This window comes from Elephas maximus, chromosome 7, assembly GCF_024166365.1.
Source record: "Elephas maximus indicus isolate mEleMax1 chromosome 7, mEleMax1 primary haplotype, whole genome shotgun sequence".
Taxonomy (NCBI): domain Eukaryota; kingdom Metazoa; phylum Chordata; class Mammalia; order Proboscidea; family Elephantidae; genus Elephas; species Elephas maximus.
The window spans coordinates 68,621,796-68,642,317 of record NC_064825.1 but is presented as its reverse complement, the minus strand read 5'-3'; the positions used below and the strand labels follow the sequence as shown (position 1 = coordinate 68,642,317).

The window sequence follows — 20,522 nt, the reverse complement described above, 5'->3', positions numbered from 1 at the left end:
TCTTGAAATGAAACCCTTTCCTTGTGATAGAATTACAATTCGGAGGTAAGTGGAAAACTAACCTCCCGCCCAGGTGTCCATCTACCTAGGTCGTGTGTGTGTTTAAGATCACGGGTTGTCATACGTCGGACTGAACTCAGGGAATGGAAGAGCATTCACAACAGCGTCTTTAATTGTGCTGAGCAAATCAAGGTCAGACAGAAGTAGGTCAGCACGAACACTACCTACATGACAGGTGAGTCAGGCTGCAGGCTGGCTTTCACAAATCAGGTCTGGGTCACTGCTGCCCAAAGTACCAGGCCTTTTAAAAATCCATACACAGCGCTGAAAGGGGTGATGGGGTTTGCATCAGCCATCGGGCTTACTGCACTGCAGTTCAAACACCCATGCCCGAGGGGGCCTGCTCCTGCCACCCCCCTGCCCCATTCGTGTGACCCCCCAACAAGCCCTTAGAGAGCTTCACGCGGAGAATCAGGAGATTGCAGTGTGCCACACTTTCACCGAGAGAGAAATGACTTCCAGCTCCTTAGACACCATAAAGCTCAAAGCAACACTGAAGCAAAATGGGCTCTGCTTAAAAACTAATCACCATCCCCTCCCCACTCGGAGCTTTTCATTCAGTGTCAGCTCAGCTGAATGAGTGCTCAGAGAGGACCCTCATCCCGAGCTATCCCATGTGGGCCACAAACGGCATGTTCCTAGTCCCAGGAGCTTAAAATATGCATGGTGAGCCAACTGGTGAACAAGAACCACCCAAAAGGGAATTGGTTATAGGCCAAAGTATATGCTATGTGATCAGATTTTCCAAACTCACGGAAACTATATATGTTGTTGTTGTTAGTTGCCATCCAGTCAATTCCAGCTCCTGGTGACCCCATGTGTGCACAGTGGAATTGCTGCACAAGGTTTTCAGGGCTGTGACCCTTCAGGGGCAGATTGCCAGGCCTGTCTTCTGAGGTGCCTTTGGGTGGGTTTGAGCCACCAACCTTTCAGCTAGCAGTCAGGTGCTTAACTGTTTGCACCACCCAGGGACTTCACAGAAGGACAAAACTTTTAAAAGCAGGAGTGTCCTGGAGAATACAGGACCAGGAGTCACCAAGCATTGACACTTCCTCAGAAAGGCCTCTCTGGCCGCCCCATGTAAAGCAGCCCTCCCTCTAACTCCCACACTACCCTCAAGTTCTAATTTCTTAATTTCTGAAATGGTCTTGCTTACTTGTGTCTTCTCCAACTAGAGAGTGAGCTCTCTGAGGACAGAGAGACACCCTCTGTCTTGTTCTCGATTGTTTCCAGAGCAACTAGAATGATGGCAGGTTCATAGCAGGTGCTCAATAAATATTTACTGAATGAACATGCCAGATCCCTGGAACCACTTTATATACACAAATCTCCTCCAATCCCCATAGCCATGTCATGCGGTAGAAATTGTTCTCTCTCCTATACAGGGAGGAAATCAAGGCTCAGAGAGGGTGCGTGTTTTGTGCAGGGCAGCACACCTGTTACGGACTGAATTGTGTCCCCCCAAATACATGCTGTAAATCTTAGCCCCCATACCTGTGGTTATCCCATTTGGGAATGGGCTTTCTTTGTCATGTTAATGAGGCAGTATTAGTGTAGAGTGTGTCTTAAATCAATCTCTTTTGAGATATAAAAAGCAGATTAAGAAAGCAAGCAAGCAAGCACAGATGGAGGGGGAGATAAGTGCCACATGATCACCAAGGAACCTAGAACAGAAGCAGAAGAGACAAGGACCTTCCCCCAGAGTGGACAGAGAGCCTTCTCCTAGTGTCAGTGCCATGAATTTGGACTCCCAGCCTCCTAAACTGTGAGAAAATAAATTTCTGTTCATTACAGCCACCTACCTGTGGTATTTCGGTTATAGCAGCACTAAGAAACTAAGACAACATCTAGTAAGTGACTGAACTGAAATTCAAAGCCAGGGTTCTAGTCCTGGCTTTACAATGAGCATCTGCTGCTTTTATAATTTAGAAAAAGCATAGAAGAAAAATTTTATAGGAAAAACTACACATCAGAGAGAGAACTACATCAAAGATCTAATATCTAATGGATTCAGTTCCTGCACGCAGAGTCCAAGCCCCATTTCTATCTGCAGAGGGCACTGGCACTGGCACTGGCACAAGAGCGGAGGAAGGATTCTGGCCTTCTACAGTAAGCGCTTGTTCCCGGCTTTCTGTGGGGCCTCCACAGCCAGGCAGGGCGTGGAGTGGCCACAGGCAGTAACGCCCATTTACTCCTGTAGCTGTTAGAAATGGTAGGTAGGCTTATTCCATGGTTCTCTGAAATGGGTCCAAAGAAAGGCCAACAGGCAAATTTGGGTTTGGGAGTTAAAGTGGTTGGGAATCTCCCAGACCCCAAAACTGGAGGAAGTGGGGGAAAAAAAAGGAAAGCAAGCATTATTTTTAAAAATTGGAATTTCAAAAATTTTTAAATGGAAAAGTAAAGATTTAACTTTGCCTGAATTTAGAATACTAAATCCTGTTTAAGGTAAGTTTATACACCTTTATAATCTATAAAACAATGAAATTCCTACTAGTCTGTCATTTTGAGCCAAAAGAACCTCTCCATTCTGTCTACTAAATGCAGACTATGGCTTAAATTTATATGCATGTCAGCAGGTCCATTTTATCAAAATGGCCAAACCAGTTTTAGGGTGTGGATACATTTCTCAAATATGAGGAAAAATGCAAATGGCAAATAGTATCAATGAAACAGTATTTCTAAAAGCTACCAGGATGGACAACGCCCCTCAAATACAAACATCTTGCAGAAATGAAAACCCCTCATAGCAGTAAATGAGGAGCAGACGGATGACAAAGAACACCTAATGCTTTCTAACCTTCTGGATCAGAATTTCTCAAGCAAGATCCCTGGATGGGCTTCAGAGAAATGTCTCATGAAAAGCGCTGGGCTTGGGAGTATATGCCCTATGCATTTTTCTGGACAGAAAGCCAACCAAAAACCAAACCCAATGCTGTCAAGTCGATTCCAACTCATAGTGACCCATAGGGTCTGTAAATTTCACCAGATTCACAAAGTACCTATGACCCCAAAGACTAAGAACATCTGCCAGTCCTTTCTGCTGCTACTGCTGTTTTACTTGGATGATACCGTTGACACAAACAATACTGAAAAAACCCTTCTGCCTTGCATAGTAGACAAGATGATGTTGACAATCAGGGAAAAGTACAGGCTCTTGCCTAGACAACCCAGTCACTGGAAACCCTCAACGAATGGAAAAAGGTGATTGACTGAATGGACCAAGAAAATGCTGAGTCTTAGCATGAGCCTTCTGCCCAGAAGGGACAAATGACACAACTAGGAGATACCAGGAAAGCATAGTCACAGACCAGAAAGTCTTAGGCAAGATGAATGTGGGAGCAAGAGTATGGGACAGTGGATAGGACAGGGACTTTAGAATCAGGCAGGGCTGCGTTCAAATCCTGGCGTCAGCTGCATAATAGCTGAGTGGCCTCTAGATGGTGATGATGATGATGATAACAACAGTATCAGCAATAAGCAATTATTTACTGAGAGCACAATGTCTAGCACATAGTTATCAACCACTTGTACACTTACGGAATAACAGATGTTTCTGTTCAGTGCTATTTTTCAACAGCAATCTTATCAACCCTCTCTATATTCTCTCCATTTTCTAGATCTAGAAAAAGAAGGTTAAAGAGGTCTGAGGTCTGCCACTGGTTGGGATTCAAACTCAGGTCTATTTGACTCTAAGCCCATATTCTTAACAACTAGGCAACACTGCATTGCCAAGCCTCAATTTCCTCATCTGTAACAAAGAGATAATAATACCTACCCCACAGGGCACCATGGATTACATACAGTGCACATGAAGTGTTTAGCACAGTGCCTGGCCCATGGGAAGCTCTACAGGACAGCTATTAATGCTATTCTTGAGACATCTGGACCTTTGGCAGAGACAGTGAGATGTGGGAGCGAGCATCTGGCTATACATATGGCACAGATTTCACTCCACAGGGCTTGGGAGAAGTGATTAGGAACTCTAGACCCAGGCCTAAGAGAGCAGGATGGCATACTCAAGGCTGGAGATGGAGAGGTGCACCTCAGCAAGGTGGGAAGAATGTGTTTACTCAGGACAACAGGCTCTTCATCAACACCTGGAGAGGATGGTGGACCTGGGGAAGAAGGAAGAATTTAAGTCCAAAAAGAAAGTTCTCAAAAGGAAGTACCAGACTGCATGGCTCTGCCTGGGTCGGGAATGTGTGCCCACTGTCCCACTGGTCTGACCCTGAAATCTAAGGGAGGGCAAGGCTCCTGTGCCTGTTTGTAGGGAAGGAGATGCTGATTCCCCTAGCCCCAACCCACCCCCAGGTGTCAGAAAACCCTGCTGGAACTTGGGCAGTGCCTAGACATTCTAAAAAGAAGGGAGAATTTGTTAGGGTAAGTCTCATCCGCAGTTAAACATCGGAGAACTGTACCTATCGCAAGAAAGAATCAGTGACTTACTGTGGTTTGTTGTGTGTAAACAACAGATCTACCTGTTGAAGAATCAGACTCCCTGATTAACACCACCCTGTGCACACTCTGACTGAAAGACTGAACAAGAGAGGCTACAGAGGAGCAGAGTCACTCCTCAGTGCCCATCAGTGCAGAGGACATATGCCCCAGGGTTTACATTTGCTTGTTTAAAAACAAACAAACAACATGAAGTGTCATCGGCCTCTCATCCACCCAGACCAGCTCATCCACTCCTGTTTTTCTTATAAAAGCATTATTATACCAAGCTATCCCAGTAGAAACCAAACATACTCAAAGGTCTTCAAGTTCTATCATCTGTCTCCTCTTGTCCATCCCCACAGCTCTAGCACAAGGCTCAGCATCAATTTCCTGGACCATTTTAACAGCCTCTAAACTAGTTCTCTGCCTCCCTCTCACAGTCCAGCCCCCACACTGCCACCAGCTGGCTTTCTAAAATAAAAGTTCTGACCACGTCACTCACCTCCAGAAAGATGTCTACTAGATCCACACTGCCTATGGAATAATTTCCAAAGTCTTAAGTCGCATGCAAGCATGCATTAATTCATTCATTTGTGCATTCTCCCACCTAATATTTGATGTTCACCCACGGTGCTGGGTACTGCTGTAGCCCTGGAGACAGAGTGGTGACTAAGACAGATAAGACAAGGGCCATCCTCCTGGGTTTACATTCTAGGGGAGTAAGACAGACAATAAACAAGAAGACAAATAAATGCATACTAGGTGGTGATGAGCGCTAGTGATGAGAAATAAAGACGGGTAAGAGGGCAATGGGATGGGAAAAGGAAGGGACAGTGCTCTTTCAGACAGATGAAAGAGAACATTGGAACAAAGACCAGAATGAAGTGAGGGTGAGCCAGGTGAAAATCTGGGGGAATGTGTTCCAGGCAGAGAGAACAGCAAGTGCAAATGCCTTGAGGCAAGAAACGGTCTAGAAAGTCCACAGAACAGCAAAGAAGACACAGTGGCTGGAATGGAGTAAGCCAAGTGGAGAATGCTAAGAGACAAGATCAGAGAAGTCGGAAGCCTTGCAGTTCATGGCATGGAGTTTAGGTCCCTATTCCAAGGATGCTGAACAGCCACTGGAGAGTTTGGGGCAGGGAAGTGACACAACTTTGTAAAAGATTGCTCTGCCTGACTGTGTGGAAAACTGAAGCAGTGAGGCCAGAGTGGAAGCAGGGAGACCTTCTGGGAGGTGGGAGAGGTTTGGATGAGGCAGAGAAAGGCCTTCAGGATATACTTTGAAAGAACAGCTGTCAGGATTTGCAGAGTGGGCGAGAGGAACAAAGGAAGGAATACAATAAAAGGTGAGGCCCACATCTTGGGCCTGGGCAACCAGGTAAATGATGTGGGGAAGACTGGAGAGGAGCAGGGTTTTTGTTTTTGCATTTTTTTTTCTTTTAAAGAAAAAAGCTCAAGACTTCTGCTTAGAAATGTTGGGTCTGGGATGTCTACTAGACGTCTAAGTGTAGATGGTGAGTGGGCAGTGGGTATGTGATTTGGGGGCTCAGGAGAAAGTCCCAGGCTGGTAACAAAGATCTGGGAGTTTTAAGTATATGGATGAGCCACAAGAGGTGGCAAACCAGGTTCCCTACCTCTCGGCCCCAACTCCAGATGACCACCAAATGTGTTACCTCCCACCAGGGCTCTGGCCTCTGGTTTTGTGGCTCTTTCTGCCTGGGATGGCCTTCTTCCACCTCTACAGCTAGTGGACTCCCACTCATCTTCTAAGACGTGTTCAGAAGCCACCGCTTCTCAATGAGGCCCTTCCCAACTCAGTCCTCCTCTCTTCTCCCACGGCCCCCTGTCACATACCCTGGTGACAGCATGAGCCTATGTGTCACCATATCTCTTTACACCTGTCCTCTCCCCTTGAGCTCTTCTGAGGAACTCCTTGAGGGCAGCGACTGGTACGTCTTATCCTTCTCTGTATCCCAACACCTAACATAAGGCCTGGGCAGGGCAAACATTTGCTAAATGAATGGATTTTCTCTTTCTGTAAAGAGGAGCGAGAGAAATTATATACATGCAAACTGACTCATGCTGCAGATGCTGTCTGCAAAGGAAAAACCAGTGGAAAAACAAGGTGCTGTCACTGAAACCCTAATAAAGCTCAATCGGGGTTGAATGCTACCATCCCTTGAGGATTTTAACAACAAAAAAGAACTTCAAGATTATCTAAGAGTTGAGTATCCCAGGGTGTTGCGAGGTGTAAAGAACACTGTACCTATGGAGGTATTGTGGGTTTCAAGTGCACAAACGCCCAGTGATTCTAAAACCAAAGCACTCAGGAGTCAGAGACACAGAGAAGGAAAGTGACATTATTCAGCATGTACTCAGCGGAGCCCTGGTGGCACAGTGGTTACAGCACTTGGCTGCTAACTGAAAGGTCGGTGGTTCGAAGCTACGAGCTGCTATGCAGGAAAAAGATGTGGCAGTCTGCTTCTGGAAAGATTTACAGCCTTGGAACCCCTATGGAGCAGTTCTACTCTGTCTTATAGGATTGCCAGGAGTCAGAATTGACCCGACAATTTTAGGTCTGGGTTTTTTGGTGGTTTAGCAGGTACTCGTTTAATCCTGAGTGATCCTGGGAAGTAGGTGTCCTACTTTACAGGTGAGGGCAATGAGCATCAGAGAGGTTAGGTGGTTTGTCCAAGGTTGCACAGCTGGGTAAGTACAGGAGTCATAATTCACATTCAGGTCTGCCTGACCCCAAAGCTCCCTCCAGAATATTCTATGGCCTCACTCTGGGATAAACAGACATCAAGGAGAATCTCTAGGGACCACCTGAGCACCAGATTTCATCAAGAAAACATAGTTCTAGAGAGGGGGTTTGATGTACACACAGTTACTGAGGAGTTACCAGCAGGACCGAAGCTGGAATCTAAATCCCAACTCCCATGCCAGGGGTCTTGGTGCACTGTGTCTGCACACTCTCATATATTCCTTAAAGGGCAGAGACAACACAAAGAACAGGTAACAGACTAAACTATCTGCTTACAAGTACTGTAGAAATAAAAGTGAGAGGAAAGGGAAATTGGGTTTTTCAACAATTATTGTTGTCGGAAGCCATCTAGTTCATTCGAACTCACAGCGACCCCATGTGACAGAGTAAAACTACCCTGTAGGGTTTTCTTGGCTGTAATCTTTATGGGAGCAGATCACCAAGTCTTTCTCCCACAGAGCCACTGGGTGGGTTCCAAGAGCCAGCCTTTCAGTTAGCAGCTGAGCACTTAACCATTATGCCACCTGGGCTCCTTTCATCAATTGCTACTGCTGCACAATTCTGCAACCCTATCTGTAGGCAGGAGCTAAGTGACAAGCACTGTCGCTGCACCTAGTGGTGCCAGAAAACCAGCAGTACGACTCCAAACTACTGGTGCAGACAGCTCTCTTGCTCATTCATTCAAACATTTGCTGCCCACCTACTGTGAGCAAGGCCCTGAACACGGCAGGGGAGTGCAGAGCAAAAAACCTAGGAGCTGAACTGTGTTTGGGTACTGTGCAACACTGAGTCTATTAACCTCTCTAAGCCTCCGTTTCCTCAGCTGCTTAAAACAAAATTAATATCCCTGCTTCACGAAGCTGGTCTGGGAACTTAATAGGATAACACATTTGCCTGGTACACAGTAGTCACGCAGTAAACATCAATCGGGCAGTTCGCTCATTGCTGAGAAAGCAAGAGAAGCTACTCATATTGCAGAGAAAGCAATGGGGAAGAAAAAGCTACAGCAAAACTCTTGTAAAAGCTTGGTGGAGTAAAATGGCATCATCCTCTGAGAATTTACTAAAGCCTAAAGAAATTCTTTAAGAAATTTTTTTTATGGCTGAGCATTTTAAGGCAGGAGTAGGGGTGGGGTGAGAGGGAGAGGTGGACAGAGAGGAAAAGAAAAGCAAGAAAAGAGTGTGGCTGAATTTGAGTCTATTAGTGTACTGGTGGGAAAAAAAAGAAGTCAACATATGTACATAAAAACAATGTATCTTTCTTCCTAATCCATAGAACTACCTATTGACTATGGCCTTCTCTGTCAAGCTCCTGTTCCACCTTCAGTACCCCAGTTGCTTGGTGATATTTTCCAACTGATGTTTTTCCTGACCTCATCCACCCTACCCACCTAGAAGATTAGTTAACCTTTCCTCTATTAACTGATTGCCATTACTGCACACATCACACCGTCTCTGCTCACTCGGTTTCCCTACCAAATAGCGAGGCCCTGAGAAAACACACTGTGTAAGATTCATCTCTGTGCTCAGGTGCCCCCAAGGCTGTGGTGCCTTTCCTCTGGCCCTAGGATGCCCAGCCAGCAGCCCCCAGCTGGGAGCATCCCCAGAGGAGGACCTTCTGTCCACAGCAGGAGGATCCCAGACACTCACAACAGCAGAGTAGCTATACACCTGTGCTGAACATTTATTTGGGAGGCACCTTGCAAATACTAACTCATGCATTCTTCAAAATGTACCCCCCCGCATAAGGGGATTATTATCCCTGTTTTGCAGAAGGGGACACTGAGGCTCGGAGAGCTAAGGTCACCAGCCAGTTCACTTCTGTAGTAAGTGATGAGGTCAGGACTTGGACCTGGATCTATCTCACTCCAAATCCCTCTTTCCACTAGACCAGACTGTCCAGCATGGGTTCAAGATGAAGCTTGATGGCATCCAGCAGGGAAAGTGATCTGGGCATCAAATCTGCACCCTCATAAACGAGGTTAGTGCTAAAGAGCTTTGGCCAACAATAGGTAAGCTTTTAGCAAAAGCCAGACACCAGGGTCAGAGAGCCAAGGAGGAAACCTCTGGAGAAGACAGAATTTGAAATTTCACGTGCAATTAGCAAGTAGTAAAGTGACCTGTCCCAAGACCCATCCTTTGGAGATTCTCTAAAGAGAAGAAGATATATCTTGGCCCAGGAGTTCTCAACCACATGTGCTCAGTTAAGGGCCCTGGTCGAGAATTTTCAGATCTTTCCCAAATGCTAAGGATGCATCTGAGAACAGGAACATAAATGCGAGGACTCCTGAGAGGAAGCTTTGGACAAAGCTGACCACAGGACATCTGGGAATGTCACATTCTTTTCCCACCCCAGCTTGGTAAAGAAAACTTCCATAGTGTATTGTAGGCAAACAAACAAACAAAAAACCCTTTATCTCGCCTTACTGGGGGTCTGATTCTACTATATTTGGAGTCAAAAGATTGTGTCCAAGGCACTGTCCCTTCTCATCCATTCATTCGATAATGTGTCCCATTCAATAAGTCATACCTTCTTTGAGCCTAAGTGGCCCCAGCTATAAGTTGGGGAGGGAGAAGTAACTACTTTGCAGGGAGATAGCCAGGGTGCTATGAGAAAATACATGTAGGGAGAACCTGTCAAGGTAAAAAGGCATTCAAATGTGAGAAGGTAGGGCTGGGAGTTCCTCTGCATACCTCACAAAATCACCTGCCGTGTGCCCCTTCCCAAGCCTGTCGGGCTTAAGGCCCAGCAGCCCCTAGCCCAGCCCACTCAAATGCTGGCCCAGCCTTGGTACCGATGGCTCGGTCCCTGGTGGGAAAGATAAATCAGCCCCAGTATAGCTATGGAAAAGGAAGCCATGATTCGACCATTATCTTCCAAAGGCTAACTGGCACAATCAAAATCCTTAAAAGATTAATAGTTAAATTGGTTACAGTATTTAGGAAATATTTTTGTCACCTTGCATGATAGTAATGACCATCACCAAAATCAAAGAATGAAAATTGTTTAATTAAATCAGCATATTTATGTATTTTGAATGCTTTTCTAAGACAAATGTGTCATTTTGATAGCATATCTGTGAACTTTTAAAACGCAGTTTCCTTTATATGCATTTAAGCAACAACTAGCTTGTCCCATAATGGGACACTCTTGGGAGGAACGTGAATTCGTGGAGCATTTTGGGAAGATAATTTGGCAATACTCAACCGAATTTTAAATGCCAAACCATTTAAACCAGAAGTCCCACTTCTAGGTACCAGTACCACAGAAAACTGCACATAAAAATTCCACAGATGCAGACAACAATTTCCACAGCAGCAATGCTTCAAAGGGCAGAAGATTAGAAACAACCTGGGCCTCTAGCAGTACAAAAAAAAAAACAAAAATTGTTTTTTTTTTTTTTTTTTTTTTTGAAGGATTAAATAAACTTGAAAGGCATCCATACAATGGTGTACAACTGTTAAAAGTAATAAAATACATTTATCTGCATATACTAACATGGAAAAAAGAAACATAATGATTTGACAGTTGAGTGTAAAAAGAAAGTTGCAGAACAGTACACATAAAGAGATTCCATTTTTACCAAAGAAAAGTAACAATGTGCATGTTGGGGTAAGGGCGAAAGAGGTGGGGGTCAGAGGGACGCAGGCAAATGGAAAAGTCCAGAGGTATACCCAGCAAACTCTCAGAAGTGGTTATCTTTGGGGGAGGTTGGGGCTAGGGATCATGAAGGACTTCCTTGCTTTACGTTCACGCACTTGAGTGTTGTCTGAATTTGTAACAAGTGTATATACGCCATACCAAAAAAAAAAAAAGTTTTTAAAAGCCCATAGAGTAATAATCATTTTTGAAAACTTCAGTGTCTACAAGGACTCTCCTAAAGTCACCGCCATTAGATGCTGCATCTCCTCCCCAACCCCCTGCATGTGGTCACCCGTCCCCTGCCTGCTCGCCGGCTAGAGGGAGACGGGCCCTTCCAAGAAGACTGCAGAAGGGAACGGTCCTCAGTACGGAGAATTTCAAACCTCTTGCCTATTTCAATAAAGATTCTGCCAAATGACAACTATTTCAATGAGAGGGCTAATAAAAAGACCTAATATCTTTAACTGTTCAAATTTAATAAAAAAAAATCTAGTGCCATCGAGCCGGTTCAAATTTACAGCATCATAAATTATCGAATTATTGTTTCCAACCTCCACTAAATAAGGGCAATCAAAATTTATATCTTGCATTAGCTGACATTTTATGTGGACATATCAGCCTGGATAAAGAGTTTAATGAGGAAATCCTCCAAGGAGGAAGACAGAAAAGGTGACCCTACTAAATCTAAAAGGGTCTAACACCCTACAGCCATTTGGGTTATCATAAAAAAAAGGGGGGGTGGTTAACAATTTAGTGCGGGAAGTAACCCTTCCACTTACCGGTAAAGCTGCTAATGAGGGTCATTCTAAGTTAATGCGCAGTCTCTAAGGGGAGGAATTAACCTTTAGCAGCAACTGCAAACTCAGTGAGGGCAGTGGTGGCTGAGTGGTAGAATTCTCACCTTCCATGTGCAAAATCAGGGTTCAATTCCCAGCCAGCGCGACCAGCGCACCTTCAGCGCAGCCACCACCCAGCTGTCAGTGGAGGCTTGCGTGTGGCCATGATGCTGAATAGGCTTCAGCAGAGCTTCCAGACTAAGACGGACTGGGAGGAAAGTCCTGGAGATCTACTTCTGAAAATCAGCCAGTGAAAACCCTGTGGATCACAGTCGTCCGATCTGCAAACCACCACAGGGATAGCACTGGGCAGTGTGTTATTCCATCGTGCCTGGTAGCTAACAACAAACTCAACTGCCTACAGGGGCCGAGCAGGCCATGTAAAGGTACAAAGAGGCTGGGCAGGAACTTGGCAAACCAGAGAAACATGCCCCTGCGGGAGTGGCCGACCCTCTTCAGCACAACCCATCCTTGCCCTGGGGGGGAGATGGGCACAGTGTTGCCAGAAGAAATCTACGAACTGTTAAATGTTAGCCACTAATTTAAAAGTTTAAAAACATCGTGAGAGCTCAACAAAATACATCTGCAGGCCAGTTGCAGCCAGTGAGTACAGAGTTTTTGACCTTTTTAAACGGCTAACCAACTCAATGGCAATGGGTTAGTTTGTTTTTTTATTACTGTAAAAATGTAGGTTAATACAGCAATAGCCAATCCAACAGTTTTTACTCATACAACTCAGTGAAACCAATTACATCAATCAGGCTGTGCAACCGTTACCAGCATCCTTAAATGGCTGATTTTTATTCAATTTTCTTTTCAGAAAGATGGGTGGAGACAGGGAAAGGGTATGAAACGGAGATAAAACACACAACAGTCAAGCAACTGATATGAAGAAAATATTACTATCATACTCATGAAGACAATGGAAGCTGTCTACATCAAATTCTGAAGAAACTGTTTAAATTTATTTACCTATCCTAAGCATGAACCTCTGAGAGTGAGAAAATTTTGGATCCAGAGCAAAAAGTAACTCAGAACATTGTCCTCACAATTTACTGTCAAAGAACCTATAGGAATTACTATACTACTATGTATGAAATGTTTATCACAGAAAATTTAAAATAATAGCAGCAAACACTGAAATGCTCCTTTGTGCCAGGTGCTATTCAGGCATTTGGCACCCAGGGTCACTAATGCGGGTCACACAGCCACTAGGCAAGATTTCAACAAAGGCCTCTCTGGCAGGCCTCTCTCCAAGACAAAAAACAAAAACAATACAGAACTCAGACTCAACATCATAAAGCTGTGCTCATTTTTTCCCAAGCCAAAGCAACAACAGATATATTTGTGCTAAAAATACTACCTGGACATAATTTACAATTTACAAAGTGCTTTTCTCAGACATAGTCTCACTTAGTACTCCTCAGGGCCTCTGGCTGTGCATTTTAGACTTTGTATCTCATCCAAAGTCTTCTTACAGCTTTTACTATCAACAATAATTAATTATCATTAATGATTGCAGCACATAATAGATATCTGGCCCTTTCTGCGTGCCAGGTACTGTGCTAAGCACATTTTCATTTCGCCTTCACAATAATCTCATAGGGGTAATCACTACTATCATCATTCCATTTTACAGATGAGGAAACTGAACCTTAGGGAGCTTCTGTGGTTTGTCTTAAGTCACACTGCTAGTGCGTACAGAGCTGAGATTCGAAGCAGGTCTGCCTCCACTGCCTCTGGAGACCGGTGTGCTAAGGGCCCTTTAAAGCCAACCTCAGTTTCCTGCTAGCAAATGTTCCCAGGCCTGGCTAGCCTCCTCATCCTCCTCCCCCATGCCCACCTTCCCCACTTGGTTAGAAGCCATTTTTCTAATTTTTATTTTTTCCCACTCACAAACACTGTGAGTCACTCGGAACTCAGCCAGCCTGCCCTGGAGGGCCCTGGAGGCCTAAGGAGGGTGTCCCTGGGGGACCTGGCTTTCCGTGCTGCTGGCCTAAGCAGGGTAGCCCGGCACTCTGGAGTTTACACAGGGCTTGCACATCACTGCTATCTGAATGAGGTCAAAGAAGAGGGTCTGATATTCACAACAACCCTGTGAAATGGTCACCCAGGACCAAGGTGAGGGACGGGTGAAAGGGGAGGCACCTCTGAATTGAGAAAGATCATTTATTTAGCCAACAGTTACTGTATACATTTTATTCAAATTAGACCCCTGAGAGAGGAAGAGATCAAAGACATAGTCTCTAACAGGCAGGAGAGAAATCATGCAAATAAATGCATCAGGTAACAAAAGAACACACACACACACACACACACACACGAACTGCATCATGGAGCTCCTGCTTTTAAAGTACTAACTTCTGATCTCCCTACCCCATTGTGTAGACCCCTCAGCCTGGACTATACCACGTGCTACCCTGCCCACAGAGACCACACAGGCCACGGCTGGTCCCAAGGGGCTCCATAAGGACAAGAAGGAGGCACATACATCCTTATGGCCGTGGTGGTCACAGCCATCTCCAAAGTGTGTGCAGGTCCAGAGGAGCAGAGGAAAGGCAGCTGGCTCTGTCCTGGGAGAGCAAAAGGAGTTTGCAACAAAGTAGGGGTTTGCAACTTAAGAGAAAAGGGCAAAGGGAGCAGGCAGAAGGAACAGGTCCTACCAAAGCATGGAAACTTCCTTAGCATAGCTGGCTCTGAGGCAGAACAGGGAGGTGAGCATGAGGGCTGAATCCCTTGCGCATGGCCTGTAAGCTCCACAAAGCCAAGACCGGGGGAGGAGCCCCTTTAAAGTGCTCAGCCCAATCTCCTGAGATGCAAAGGGCAAGAAGAAACAATAGGTGAATGGCTGTCTCTGGGGAGTGAGACAGATGTTGAGCACCTAACTAGAGGTCAGGCTCAGCCTTCCCGGGGCTTACAGGAGAGGCTGCCCAGTGGGGGAACAAACGGTCATTAGTCAAGTAAGCAATCACACAAATAAATGTACCGTTACACCTGTGATGAGGGCTACAGTGAATGGCAAGATGTGCACCTGGATGGTGTGGCAGAGAGATCTGCAGAGTCTAGAAGAGTGGGGAGGGGCACAAACTCAGGCCAGGCTACCTGGGGCACGCCCCTGCTCAGCCACTGACTCAGCTGACTTCAGCCTCAGTTGCCTCACGTCTGTGTCACTGGTATAATAATGATAATACTCCGCCAATACCTACCGAGCCACTAATACTAAGCAGCATGCATCACGCCCTTTGAAAGTGCTTGGCACCCAGTGAGCAACTGACCAGCAGTATATGATATAATGTACTGTAATTTTAGGACCTAGCCTTCTTATCAGGGAGGTCAGAGAAGGGTTCCAAGGAAAGACCAATTAGCTGAGATCTGAGGGTAGAATAGACATTAACTAGGCAAACCCATTTAAAAAAAAAAAATTGCCACTGAATCGATTCTGACTCATAACAATCTTAGAGGACAGAGTAGAACCGCCCCACAGGATTTCCAGGGAGTGGCTGGTGGATTCGAACTGCCAACCTTTTGGTTAGCAGCCAAATGCTTAATCGCTGTGCCACCAGGGCTCCATTAACCAGGCAAACCAGAAGGAAAATGCATCCCATACAGAGGGAACAGCTAAGGAAAGTCCCTGTGAGGGAAGGGAGCACTGTAAGCAGTGCCAAGAGAGGGAAAACAGTTTCAACTTCCTGCTCAAGCACCCTGGTCAGCAGGACACCTCTGTAGTGGAGAACAGCTCTCTTGTTCTAGGAACTCCTCCAACGTTACTGTGAGCCCTCAAATAAAAGCACATTTTCGAACAACTTTCCAGTTATGTGGCAGAACTAGGAAGTAAAGAAGATGAAACAGGCATCAAGATGAAGGTCCCAAATCAAAACAGAAGAATTTACTTGCTATCGGCTAGGCACACTGTGCGAGATCCCGTGGGGAACACAGACATTGATATGAGAGCCTTGGGGTCAGAACCTCTTCCTATTTGGGTTGCCATCAGTGTTCACCAAGTACCTTACAAGGTTCCAAATAAAGATAAGATGCCCTTGGGCACCTCTACAGGGAACAAGCCAAAAAAAAAAAAAAATTCTCAGCCGGACTATAGGGAAAAAGGCTGTCAGAGAGCAGTTGGCAAGAATCGTTATTTTGGCTAATTTAGGAAATCTGGGATCCATCCAGGACAAAGCTGGGTGGACCTCATTCCTGAGCATTCCTTGATGAACTATTTTTCATTTTGAATTGCTAGTACTATTCCCTCAACAACGGAAGTTAAAAAAAAAAAAAGTTAGGAGCAAAGTGTACAGAGAAGTCACATCCTTGAGGTCTCAGTATGCTGGGAGACACAACAGACAGCAACAAACACAAGCCCAGAGCAACCTGTCCTGCACTCAAAGCTGAGAGGAGGGGTGGTCCCACCAAACTCAACAGCCAATGAACCTCCAATTTCAAATATATTTGATCACATTATAAATCTGTTGTTTGGCTGCACAAACAGACTTTGTTATCCTCACTCTTTCAACAAACACTTCCTGAGCCAGGTAAACTGTGCTGGCACTGGGTACACAGAGATTTTGTGTGTGTGTGTGTGTGTGTGTGCGTGTGTGTGCGTATTTGGTCTCCACCCTCAAGAAGCTCAATTGCCTGAGCGTAACAGATAAGTAAGTCAACACTTACACCAATAAGTACTTTGAGAGAGAGAAACGGAGGGTGTTCTGGGAGCCAGGAGGAAGGGCATTGCCAGGTCAGGGAGGGGTACAGGGGTGGGGAAGGAAGGTATCCAGAGAGCGGAAACTTGAGCTGAGTGACCTAGATGGGGAAGAGGGGAAGGGTCATTCCCAGGAGAGGACTCAGCACTGGCAAAGCCACGAAGGGGTGATAGTTGTTGGGAGGCTACAGTGAGGTTAGAAATGTGGGTGGGTTAGGGAAAACGTGAAACTAGGAAGACTGCCAGAAGCCAGATTTTGAAAAGACTACAGGCTCATTGAAGGGGTTTAGATATTATTCTATGAGCAATGAGGAGCCCTTGGTGAGTTTTAAGCCAAAGACATGATCAGATGTTTGAGTTAGCAACGTCATGTTGATAGGAATGTAAGGGACAGAGTGAGGGAGGAAAAAGATGAACACAGGAAAATCAATTAGAGGCTGTTGAAAAAATTCCAAATGATGAGTCCTTCATGTGGCTGCCTCCTTCTCGAACTACAGGGAAACACTGGTTCCCAGAATTAGCTGGGAAACAAAGAACTGGCCAGAGAGACGGAAGAAAGGACTGGGATGACAAATTAGAAGACAGGTTCTTTAGGACGTGGCAACCAATTGAACATGACAGTTTAGGGGAAAAGCCAAGGATGATTCCTGACGTGGAAACGGCTGAGGTGGTGTGAACCCACTAACTAAGACAGGTAACCCAGGGAGAGAGACACATTTGGCATCAAGGGAGAGACCGAGCTTGAGGAGCTTGTGGGCAGGCAGCTAGGAATGTGGGTGGGGTGGAGGGTTTGGCTGGATATGTAGATTTGTGTGTCTTCAGGATAGAGTTGAGTAGTGGATAAGCTCACTTGGCATGAATTGAGAGGGACCAAGGCAAAACCTTAACGTATGGACAAAGAAATGAGAACTAGACAAGAAGGCTGTGAGACTGAGGTCCAAGAGGCTAGAGGAGAGCAGGAGGCAGCAGGCCAGGCGAGGAGCGAGTGAGCAGCTACCCAAGAAGGGACTGCTCAGTAAAGGCAGAGAGGAAGAGACCTGAGGAGGGAATCCCACTGAGTGAGCAATTAGAAGTGTCAGCCACCACAGTCAAGCAGAAGATTTAAGACGGAATGTTACAATCTGTAGTTACCTCCAAGCACTTTATTACTTTTTTTTTTTTTTTTTTGCCACAACAGGCTCGTTTCTCCGGTGAGGCCTCTCCTGACCACCCTAACTAAAAGATCGGGCCCATCGCTCTCCACTCCCTTAACTGATTTTACTTTACCTCAGGGCATTATCACTGCCTGATACCGCCTCACACACCTCATGTATCTAGACTGTCTGTCTCCCCTGCCAGAATGTGTGCCTCATGAGGACAGACCTTGTCCTGTGTCACCTCTAAGACCTCAGTGCTGAGGACAGTGCCTGGCACACAGAGGTTAGACATCTTGTCCCAAGTCACCTGGCGATGCTATGCTAGATGCTGGGGATATGACAAGACAGGGCCCTGCTCTCAGAGCCTGAAGTTAGAGGCTAACGATGCAAAACGCCAAATATTTAAACAAAAAGTAGATAACAGTTTTCACAGAGGTAGGACTGGAATCTGTCATGCCTTTCGGTGACTCCTTTCCAAGCTGAAGGCTGCCTCCTTCTCCAGCTAAATGAAAATACTAGTTCTCAGTTAACTGCAGAAACAGTGTTTCAGATTTGGTCTTAGTCTCTTCTAGAGACCTCAACTCCTCCCACCCTCTGAACAAATTCCTAAGAAGTGGAAACACCCACTATAGGCTCTGAATGTTTAATCTGAAGGGCTCAATCTATTCTAGCTCCTCTACATAAGTAGGGAGAGATTTTCCAGGTTTGGTGGTAGGGGGAGAAAATAGGGAGCAACATAGACCAGTGGTTAAGAGTCAGGCAGTCCCAGGTTCAAATCCCTTCAGGTTACTAGACCTCTATGACTTGATTTCGTTATTGCTGAAATGTGCACACGAATTCCCACGTGACAGGTTGTTGCAATGATCAAATGAAAAGAGGTAGATAGAGTACTTAGCACAGTCTGGCACACAGTGAACATTCATTAAGTGGTAGCTCTAAACCAGTTACATTTGTTGCTTTTATTACTGAATGTCTAACTGCTGCATCTATACAAACCAAGTCAAAAAATCACTTAGAATTCAAACCAAAAAACTTACACTTGAAAATATTCAGAGCATCAATTGACATCTATTCGAATGACCTGAGGAACTGTCTCAACTCCTTCATACTTATGCAGGCTCTACAGTAAAAAGTTTCATTTCAGTATCTTGGTCTACCCATTTTCTCCAATTTATGCAAATACGACCATTTCCCCAACAGGTCATATCTTGTCTCATGGCAAGAATCCAAACATGGGCTGGATTCCATGGTGCAAGCTGTGGCAGAGTTATGAACACCACACCTCAATGGGAGCATAAAAACACGATCACAAAGCCTAATATACACACAAACTCGCAAGCACAGCTTGGCTCCCATGAAGGAAATGAGAACTGGTCACAGCATGCATTGTCTGGCTCAAAGTGAAAGAAAAGGTTATTCTGACATGCACATACCTATATCTTATGTGTCTCCCTCTTTTACTACTCGAACTGTCTGTGAATGGTCTATTTTACTGATGTCTCTGATTCTTTATTCTTCATGTACATCCTGATCAAAGGCAACCTGGCTTCCTCCCCCTTCCTTTCTCATGATACTGCATTCTTCGAGTCCATCAGTAACCACCTTGTCACAAATTCAGCAGCCTTCCCTCAGGTACTTCTGCCTAGTCTCTGCTGCACCATCCTCTTCTCTTCCTGAGACTCTCCTTCATGGCCTCTAGTTCTCTTCCGCCTTGCTCCTCCCATTCCTCAAGGCTCAGCCCACTGCCCATCACGGAGAGAACATATTTAATCCTATGGTTTCCACTTTACATCTCCAGACCTAAGCTTCTCAGTCCAGGCTGCAGCCTTGCATTCCTAATAGTCTACCGGACATTTCCTTGTGGATGAACCACTGTCACCCTGAATTCAATGCCATCTAAAAACAGATGCCTCAATCACCCCCATCCATCCCCAAATCCACATTTCTGCCAATGATATCATTGTGAACCACCAAGTTTAAACTTTCGACTTCTTTGATGCCCGTCTTTATTGCCTAAGACCTCAAATCCTATTGGGTTTCCATTTTAACGACTCTTCTATTGGTCCTTTGCTTCCATTTTAACCACTATTAGCCACATGACCTCATACCTGGATTGGTGCTGTTGCCTTCTAACACAGCCCCATGTCCCTTGTCCAGCTATCAGATGAACATTCCTAATACATGACTTCTGCCATTTCACTTCCAGGCCCAAAATAACTTCAGTGGCTTCCTACTGCCTGCAGGATGAAAGTCCAAGTGCCCCAACTCAGCACAGGTCTAGAAAAGGAGTCAGCAAATTACAGTCCACAAGTCATATCCAACCTACCACTTGTTTCTACAAATAAAGTTTTATTGGAACACAGCCATGCCCATTTACTTACGTACTATCTATGGCTGCTTTCTTGCTACGAGAGCGGGTTTGAGCAGCTGTGACAGAGACCACATGGCTCACAAAGCTGAAAGCATTTACCATCTGGCCTTTTACAGAAAAAGCCTACTGACCCTGATGAGAAGAACCAGATGCGAACAGACCACGCCAAAGTTCTTGCCCGGGATGCCTTTGGATGCAACTTTCGCTCCTATGAGTCTGCTGCTGAGCCCACTTTCTTTATACCTTACACCTTCTCAAGCCCCTGAAACAATTTTATTCCTCCCTGGGCTTTTCTCAGTCACAGCCAAAGCTCCACCTCTCCATGAAGCCAGCCCCATCCAACCCCATATCCCTTAGATTCTCCACTTCCAACCTTCCTATCTGCATCTACCATAAAAAACCTCTAGGGAGATTTCACTTCTCCTATGTGCCCATTCGGCCTATACTATAGATTTCTTTATGGTCCAGGCTGGGTAACCTCCACAGAGAATATGCCAAAGATAACTACCTTGCCTTTCACTCTGGAGACCAAACTGACAGTATAATTTTATAAGAACAAATTTACCACCAAACAAACTTA

The 20,522-nt window shown here is 45.4% G+C and overlaps 1 protein-coding gene across 12 annotated transcripts in view; it reads right to left on the bottom strand.

Moving 5' to 3' along the window:
- BMAL1 (basic helix-loop-helix ARNT like 1) overlaps positions 1 to 20,522 on the bottom strand; it is a 116,055-nt gene that overhangs the window by 63,377 nt on the left and 32,156 nt on the right. The window contains exons 3-4 of one of the 12 annotated variants that reach the window (XM_049890456.1): positions 19,680 to 19,848; positions 4,077 to 4,175 (exon numbers count right to left, since the gene is read on the bottom strand). The exons of 7 other annotated variants lie outside the window; for them this stretch is intronic. The gene's annotated coding sequence lies outside the window, so the exon portion shown is untranslated. Of the gene's footprint in view, positions 1 to 4,076; positions 4,176 to 11,804; positions 20,518 to 20,522 lie in introns of those variants that run through there. 4 more of the 12 variants (XM_049890455.1, XM_049890458.1, XM_049890454.1 and 1 more) reach the window with 4 other exon arrangements.